Source organism: Mizuhopecten yessoensis, unplaced genomic scaffold (genome assembly GCF_002113885.1).
Source record: "Mizuhopecten yessoensis strain PY_sf001 unplaced genomic scaffold, ASM211388v2 scaffold523, whole genome shotgun sequence".
Classification (NCBI taxonomy): domain Eukaryota; kingdom Metazoa; phylum Mollusca; class Bivalvia; order Pectinida; family Pectinidae; genus Mizuhopecten; species Mizuhopecten yessoensis.
The window spans coordinates 683744-691661 of NW_018403589.1; positions in this window are offsets into that span (position 1 = coordinate 683744).

The following is a 7918-nucleotide window of genomic DNA, read 5'->3' on the forward strand; positions in this document are numbered from 1 at the left end:
ATCTTTGACCTCTCGGAACCCCATTATAACGTCCAGATTCGATATTAAGGGAATGCGCCTGCATGCGATATTGACTCAACATTTTTTTGGTATTAAATGTTAAAGGCTTTACTAAATAGAATTGCATATTAAAAGTATCGACAAGATGTCTATATAAATAACATTTAGAAGATGTTTCAAACACACCACGTAATTCCTGAATAAATACGTAATGCAGACATTTCCACCAATTGTTTTTCATTTGGAACATATTGAACATCCCAAATATGATTAAAACCCATTCTATATAAATCATTTTTAACATGATAAACCCAGTTAAGTTTACAATTCGGCTTTTTGACATTAAGCTCAAGTAGTGCATCATAGCATGCTTTTAGTACACAGTTATTTGCATTCAAAATATTTATCCAGTATTTAATTATAGCTACTTTGCGCTTTATATGTAAGGAATAACTTCCTGTCTCAAAGTAAACCATAGAACTATTGACGGTTTTCTTAACGTTTAATAAATCTTTAAGAAAGAGAAGATAGACTTTTTCGATTTGCGGCGATAAACAATTACCCCATACATCACATCCATAGTTCAGTATGCATGTCACATATGTATCAAACAAAGATAATTTAGTTTCAGTATTAAGGATAAAATCTTTCATTCTTCTTTTTAATATAAGTTTTTTTTTCAGATTCGTAATGACAAATGTTAAAATTTAAATTATTTAAATATTAATCATATATATAAATAGATATATTCAGTATTAAATATATCCATTTTTAGGTCACCTGAGCTTTAGCTCAAGTGACCTATTGCTATCCGTTTTCGTCCGTCGTCGTCCGTCGTCCGTCGTCCGTCGTCCGTTAACATTTTACATTTCAAACTTAAAGTCAAGTTCTGCTGGGCCGATTGAACTGAAAGTTGGTAGGAATGATCGCCTCATGGTCCTGACAAAGTGTTGTTATTTTTCGGGTCAATCAGAAATACAATTTGGCTGCCATGGCCGCTATTTTGCTACTAAGTTCTAATAGGCCGATCTCACTTAAAATTGGTCTAGGAATGATCAGCTCATGGTCCTGACAAAGTTAAGTTAACATTATACTATTTTTTACTCAAATTGGTACATATTTCAACAACAAAAATAAATATTGTAGGACTCAGGTGACCGTTAAGGCCCATGGGCCTCTTGTGTAATTTTGTAGTCCTTGTGCTGCTGATATAATAAGATGAAATGTGTTATTTCATTTTCTAGTACTTTAAAAATATTAATATAAAAAGTTATTAAATAATCTTTAATATTGTAACATTTAATAAGATGCCTACATTACCTTGTACAAAATGTAAGAAGGAAATGTGTGACTAAGAGTGTGGTGTTCAACAGTTAATTAATCAGTTAATTAATCAAAATTCCTGAGGGTTTTACTGGTTTTTTTTTATTACGCTCTGACACACAAAGTGTGTAATAAGAGCTCAAACAAAATAACATCAATCAAATAAATGTGATGTGCATACGGAATTTGGTTGAAACATCTGAACAATATCTACAGCCACTTACAGACGATTACAAAAGAGTGCCCAAGATGGGTGGAAAGACAGAGGAACACAAATATTGTTATCAAGTTTGAAGGAATTTTGCTAATATTTGCTAGAGTTATTAAGCAGAAACTGCAGATAATGACATTTTTCGTTAATCAAGGGGCCATAACTCCGCCAAATGGGGTCCGCTGAAGGTGGTCATCAAACTTGGTCGAGCCTTTAAGGCATTTAATCCTGTGACCAAGTTTAAAGAAAATCGTTAACATTTGTTGTAGTTATTGCACGGAAACGAAGCGCGGCAGATAATGACGTTTTTCGTTATACAAGGGGGCAATAACTCCGCCAAATAAAATCCGCTAAAAGGTGGTCTTCGAACTTGGCTGAGCCCTTAATGTATTTAACTCTGTGACCAAGTTTGAAGAAAATCGGGTAACATTTGTTTTAGTTACGGACAGACAGACGGACAAACCGAAATTAATATCCCCCGTTTCGATGAAAGCGGGGGATAATAATATATGCAGAAAGAATTATAAGCTGGACGGTGTTGTAAAATATTTGGAGATTTGTATTTATTTATTTATTTAAGGATTAACTTGAATATATTTTTCATGTTATTTCATGATATTAAAGAATTTGTTTTTACCTTCGACTGGACGTTAAACTGGCCGACGTCTTTGATGGTAGCGTCGGACTGGAACGTGTACTGGTACTCATATCCACGTTGGAAGTTGATAAAACGACCACTTACAACACACACAACCACACAAATCCATGCTAGGAGAAAAGGAATTTGTCGGGAACGGAAACACCCGGCAAATCCATCTCTCACAGAAATAATCTAGATTCTGTCTCCAGTGTTTTTTTCTTGGTTATAATTGGATATATAATGCGTGTGTCCAATGTCCGTTTGAGTTTCAGTTTTTATTATGTTTATTTTACCAATTGGTTTTAATATTCTCCTTTTCCATGATCTGATAAGTGATTTAAGTTTTGTTAGTTTTTTTTTTTTTTATCAAAGTTCAGTTTAGGTATCTCATGTAAATTAACGTGAAATTCAATGCCAAGAAGTGTGAAGTTTTCACTACCCCATTGTAAGTCAAGTTCTGGAAGGAATTTATCTGAGCTAAATTTTTTATTGCCAATCCAAACCACTTTAGCTTTTGAAATATTAATTTTTAATCCTGATATACTTGCATAGAAATTAAGTTCAGTAATAGCTTCATGTAGTGATCTTTCTGTACCATCAAGTGCAAGTGCAGTGTCATCCGCATATTGCGATAGAAGTATAGGACAGTTATCAACATTAATACTTTAAATTTATTATTGTTTCTTAGTTTTATAGCTAAAATTTCAGCACACAAAATAAATATCTATGGAGCAATCGGGTCCCCTTGACGACAGCCCCTTTTAATATGAAAAAATGAAGACAGATTCCCTCCCTGATTAATTACAGCACTAGCATTATTATGTAATGTTTTAACCCAGTTTATTATACTATTTCCAAAACCAAAAAAAACATAATACTTTCTCAATAAATGCCCAGGACACCGAATCAAATGCTTTTTCGAAATCAATCATTAAAAACATACCTGGAATATCATTTTCCTCTGCATAATGCATTACATCATATATCAGTCTAGTGTTTTCCCCTATATAACGACCCTCTAAAAACCCTGTCTGATCTTTATCAATTATTTATCCAAAACCGTTTTAATTCTGTATGCTATTGTACTAGAAGCTATTTTATAAACAACATTTAGTAGGGTGATAGGCCTGCAATATTTTATAAAATGTCGAGGTTTATCCACCTTTTGAATGCATGAAATAAAGCCTCGACGTTGTGAGATTGACAAATTACCTTTTTTATAGCCGAAATTTATAGATCGAACAACAAAGTTACCTAAATATTTCCAAAAACACTTATAAAATTTAACCGTAAAGCCATCTATGCCTGAACTTTTATTATTTTTCAAACGTCTTAACGTTTTGCCAGCTTCTTCCAATGATTAGGCCATCCAACTTTTCAGAATCATGTTTACTAATTTTATTTACATTATAAGGTTCCAAAAAAACATTTAGATTTACATCTGCTATGTCATTATCAGAATCATACAGCTTTTCATAAAATTTCTGAACTTCTTTCAAGATGTCTGCCTGACTTGTAATTGTTTTTCCATTATCTAATTGTAATTTAGGTATAACTTTAGAGGTGAAATTTCTACTTTCCAGACAGAAAAAATAGCTTGTAGGCTTCTCCCCCTCTTCAATCCATTTAGCACGAGATCTCACTATACTACCTTTGATTTTATGTTCCCTTATTTCCTGTAAATCTTTTTTTTTTTTTACTTCTAAATCACCAATATCTATTTCATCTTGTTCTTCAATTGCCTGAATTGTCTTCTTAAGATTGTCTTCCCTAACATTTTGTTGTTTTTTCCTAAAGGATGAATAAGATATACTTTTACCTCTAATTTGCAAAAGTAATGTTTCACATACTGAAATGGAAAAAATGGGAGAAGCCTTGGCTAATTAGGCTACCAGCATGGATATTATTCCAAATGAACTTCTTAACTTGCGCCATGAACATGAAGCCATGAAAAATACAGTAGAATATCAACAGTGTCTAGGAATGAAGTATAACCTAATACTTACCGGCCTCCCAGAACATAGAGACGAAGTAGTAGCCGATAAAGTCCGAGACTCTTTTAGATGTGAACTCGGTATTCACAAACACATTGAATTCGCCAATGTCCATCGTGAGGTTCCTGTTCTTCGAGGATAAACAGGAATTGAAAAGTCTCGAATACCGCCTTAAAAGTAAACGGTTTGGAATCAGCGAGCAATTCCCCGACGCCGTGGAAGAGAGGAGGAACAGATGAGTAACAAAGTAAACTATATTTGTTCCTTAATAGATGATGTTGATATTTTATGCTTTACTGAAAGCCCATCTTGATAATTCTGTTCCAAATTCTAAACTTAAAATTGATGGTTTCTCCGAACCATTTCGTAAGGATAGAAACATGTTTGGTGGTGGGGTTGCTATGTATTTTTCTGAATCACTCGTATCCAGGCGGAGAAACGATCTTGAAATTGGTAGCGATGAAACTATATGGTCCCAGATTAAATTTCAAAATACATCATATCTAATTTGTAACCTGTATAAACCCCCTCTTATAATGATGATAGTTTATGGCAGCATCTGAGACACTCTCTTGATATTGCATTTGAAGAAACGACTAATATAATAATCACAGGTGATTTAAATGTTGATTTTCTAAAAACTGTTAGAGTCGATCTATCTAATATTATGCCTAACTATAATTTGACCAATATAATAACTGAACCAACTAGACAAACGATACCTCCTCAACACTTATTGACCCTATTATTGTTAGTAATACTGTTAATGTATGTTTTTCTGATGTTATTGAAATTGAGCGAACTATTAGCGATAATGATGCTGTTTTTGCAATTGTGAATATTCCTGCTAAAATCAAACATTATTTTAAAAGAAAGGTATGGTTATACAACCAAGCTAATGTCAACAAACTTAGAAACACGATAAATAGTAACCCATGGTTAGCCAATCTTGCTAACTTATTAAATGTTAATGAAATGAGCAATTTCTTTACCGAGAAATTTGTTGATGCCGTTATTAAATGTATACCATCAAAAGTAGTATTAGTACGCGATAGTGATAAACCGTGGATAAATGGATTGTTAAGACGTAATATTAGGAAAAGAGATAGACTTCAAAAAAAAAAGTTTAACAATAACAGTGAGTGCAACAAAAACAAGTACAAATACATGTGAAATAAAGTAAATAAGATGATTAAGAGAGCTAAAGAAATATTTTATGATACCTTTTTTTGAGAGGAGGACTGAGTCCATCTTATCAGAAATAAATATAATTCCCAGTGAAGTTGAAGATATTATAAAAATTCTAGATGTAAATAAGGCATCAGGTCCTGACGGTATTAGCCATAAAATGCTCAAATTATTATCCAGCGTGATTTCTGTACCGCTATCCATTATTTTTAATTATTCTCTGTCTTCTTGTACATATCCTGATAACTGGAAAATCGCTCATGTCATGCCTATCTATAAAGCGAATGATGCAAGTATTACCTCCAATTACACACCGATTTCATTGATAAGCTGTATTGGAAAACTGTTTGAGCGTTTGGTTTATAAACATGTATATAACTTTTTGATTGAAAATGACCTTTTTTTACAAATATCAGTCAGGATATTTACCTAACCATTCCACGACACATCAACTTATTGAGCTATAACATTCAATAGTTACCTCTTTAGACAATTACGAACATTATCTATTAATATTTTGTGATTTTTAAAAAGCTTTTGACTGCGTCTGGCACAGAGGTCTAATACATAAATTGAATAATTATGGCATTTCTGGCCCTCTTCTTCAGTGGATAACTAGTTATCTTTCAAACAGACAACAGGCGGTTGTTATCAATTATTCTCTTTCTTCCTTTAAGGCCATAACAGCTGGTGTTCCTCAAGGTTCTGTTCTTAGTCCTCTTTTCTTCCTTATATACATAAATGATATTTCCTGTGATCTTTCCTCTCTCTCTCTCCTTTTTGCTGATGATACCACTCTTTCTTATTCGTCCCAAGACTCAAACACAATTTCATCCAATGCAAAATCTGATCTGAGAAAACTTGAAGTTTGGTCCAAAGAATGGCTGATGTCTTTTAACCATACCAAAACTGAGGCCCTAGTCATCTCAAATCGGCAACTTCCATTCATCCCTGCATTCATATTTAATAATACCCCCATTCAAATAACTAACCAACATAAGCACTTAGGTGTTATTCTTACTAACGACTGTAAATGGAATGTTCATGTTGAATTTATTGTCAGTAAAGTAACCAAATATATAGCAATCCTTCGTAAACTAAAACTTATTTTAAAAAGAAATACATTAAAAAAACTATATCTTACTTATGTTTGACCACCACTGGAATATGCATGTGAAGTATGGGAAAACTGCGGTGAAACAAATGCCCTGTTACTAGAAAAAAATCCATCTAGAAGCTGCAAGAATTGTCACAGGGCTGCCCACATTCACTAAAAAAGGTTTCTTATATCAAGAAACCAGATGGTTACCCCTTTCGAAAAGAAGAGATGCTCGGAAACTTTCCTTGTTTTATTCTTTAGTAAATAACATGGCACCTAAATTTCTTACTGACTTATTACCAATGTATATTGGAAATTTAGCTCCGTATAATTTGCGAAATGCACATTTACTGCGGGAACAGCACTTCCGTTTACAACTATCAAAAAATTCTTTCTTTCCTTCCACATTAAAATTCTGGAACAACTTGAACAACACTGTAAGAAACTCACCCTCACTTAATTCTTTCAAGTCTAATGTAAAAAACTCTATGATAGTAAATAATTTGTTTAGCAAGCATTTCGTAAACTATGGACCGAGAAATTTAAATATACTCCTTTGTCGTCTTAGAAATCGAGCTAGCTCATTAAATTATGATCTTTTCAGAGCAAATCTAGTCGGTTCAGCTGATTGCGGGTGTGGGCATCCCTGTGAAGATTGTTATCATTTTTTCCTTATTTGTTCTTTGTATTCTAATTTACGAAGAACACTCATTACAAAATTAGAATGGTACGAAGGCGACATAAACGTAGATATTCTTTGTAAAGGTGACCCCAACATCTCACCAAATGGTAATATGAAACTAGCCAAGGCTGCACAGCATTTCCTGGGAAGTTCGGGTAGATTTGACTAACTACCAACCCCACTCCTGTCTATCCAACCTCCAACCCCAGTCCTGTCTCCTGGTTCTTCTCTTGCCGTACCCAAACCCCACCCCTTCTCTTACTGAAGATGCACAGCCCCACCTTTCGTTCAGTGGAGCGGTACAACGAGGGCCAGACGATGTCACCAATGTGCTCAATACCCCCTAACAACACGCGACGGCCCAAGAGAGCGCGTTCCACTCCAAACAGTGGGAACAGCCGGCTTTAACCCCCGGGGTCCCGGGCTCGCATAACGTCGACAAACGATTTCAACGGGTCGTATGTGGGCCAATCTCCAGTAAGACAACACATACCATCGCACCAAGGAGGAACCACGTCATCACCTATCCGACGTCATCCTCCTGGTCCAGGGGGATCCCATAGACGAGCGTAGGGAAGCGTAACGAGAGGTCTCGGCCTCAAGAACTTGAACATTGCATTTCTAAATGTATGTGGACTTATTTCTAAATCGTTACTACCAGAATTTGACAATTAAGTTACATCGCATGATATCCTTGTATTTGTCGAAAGTAAAACTGATGATTTAGAAATTATTAAATTACCAGATGAGTACACATACTTTGCAAAAACTCTAACAAAAT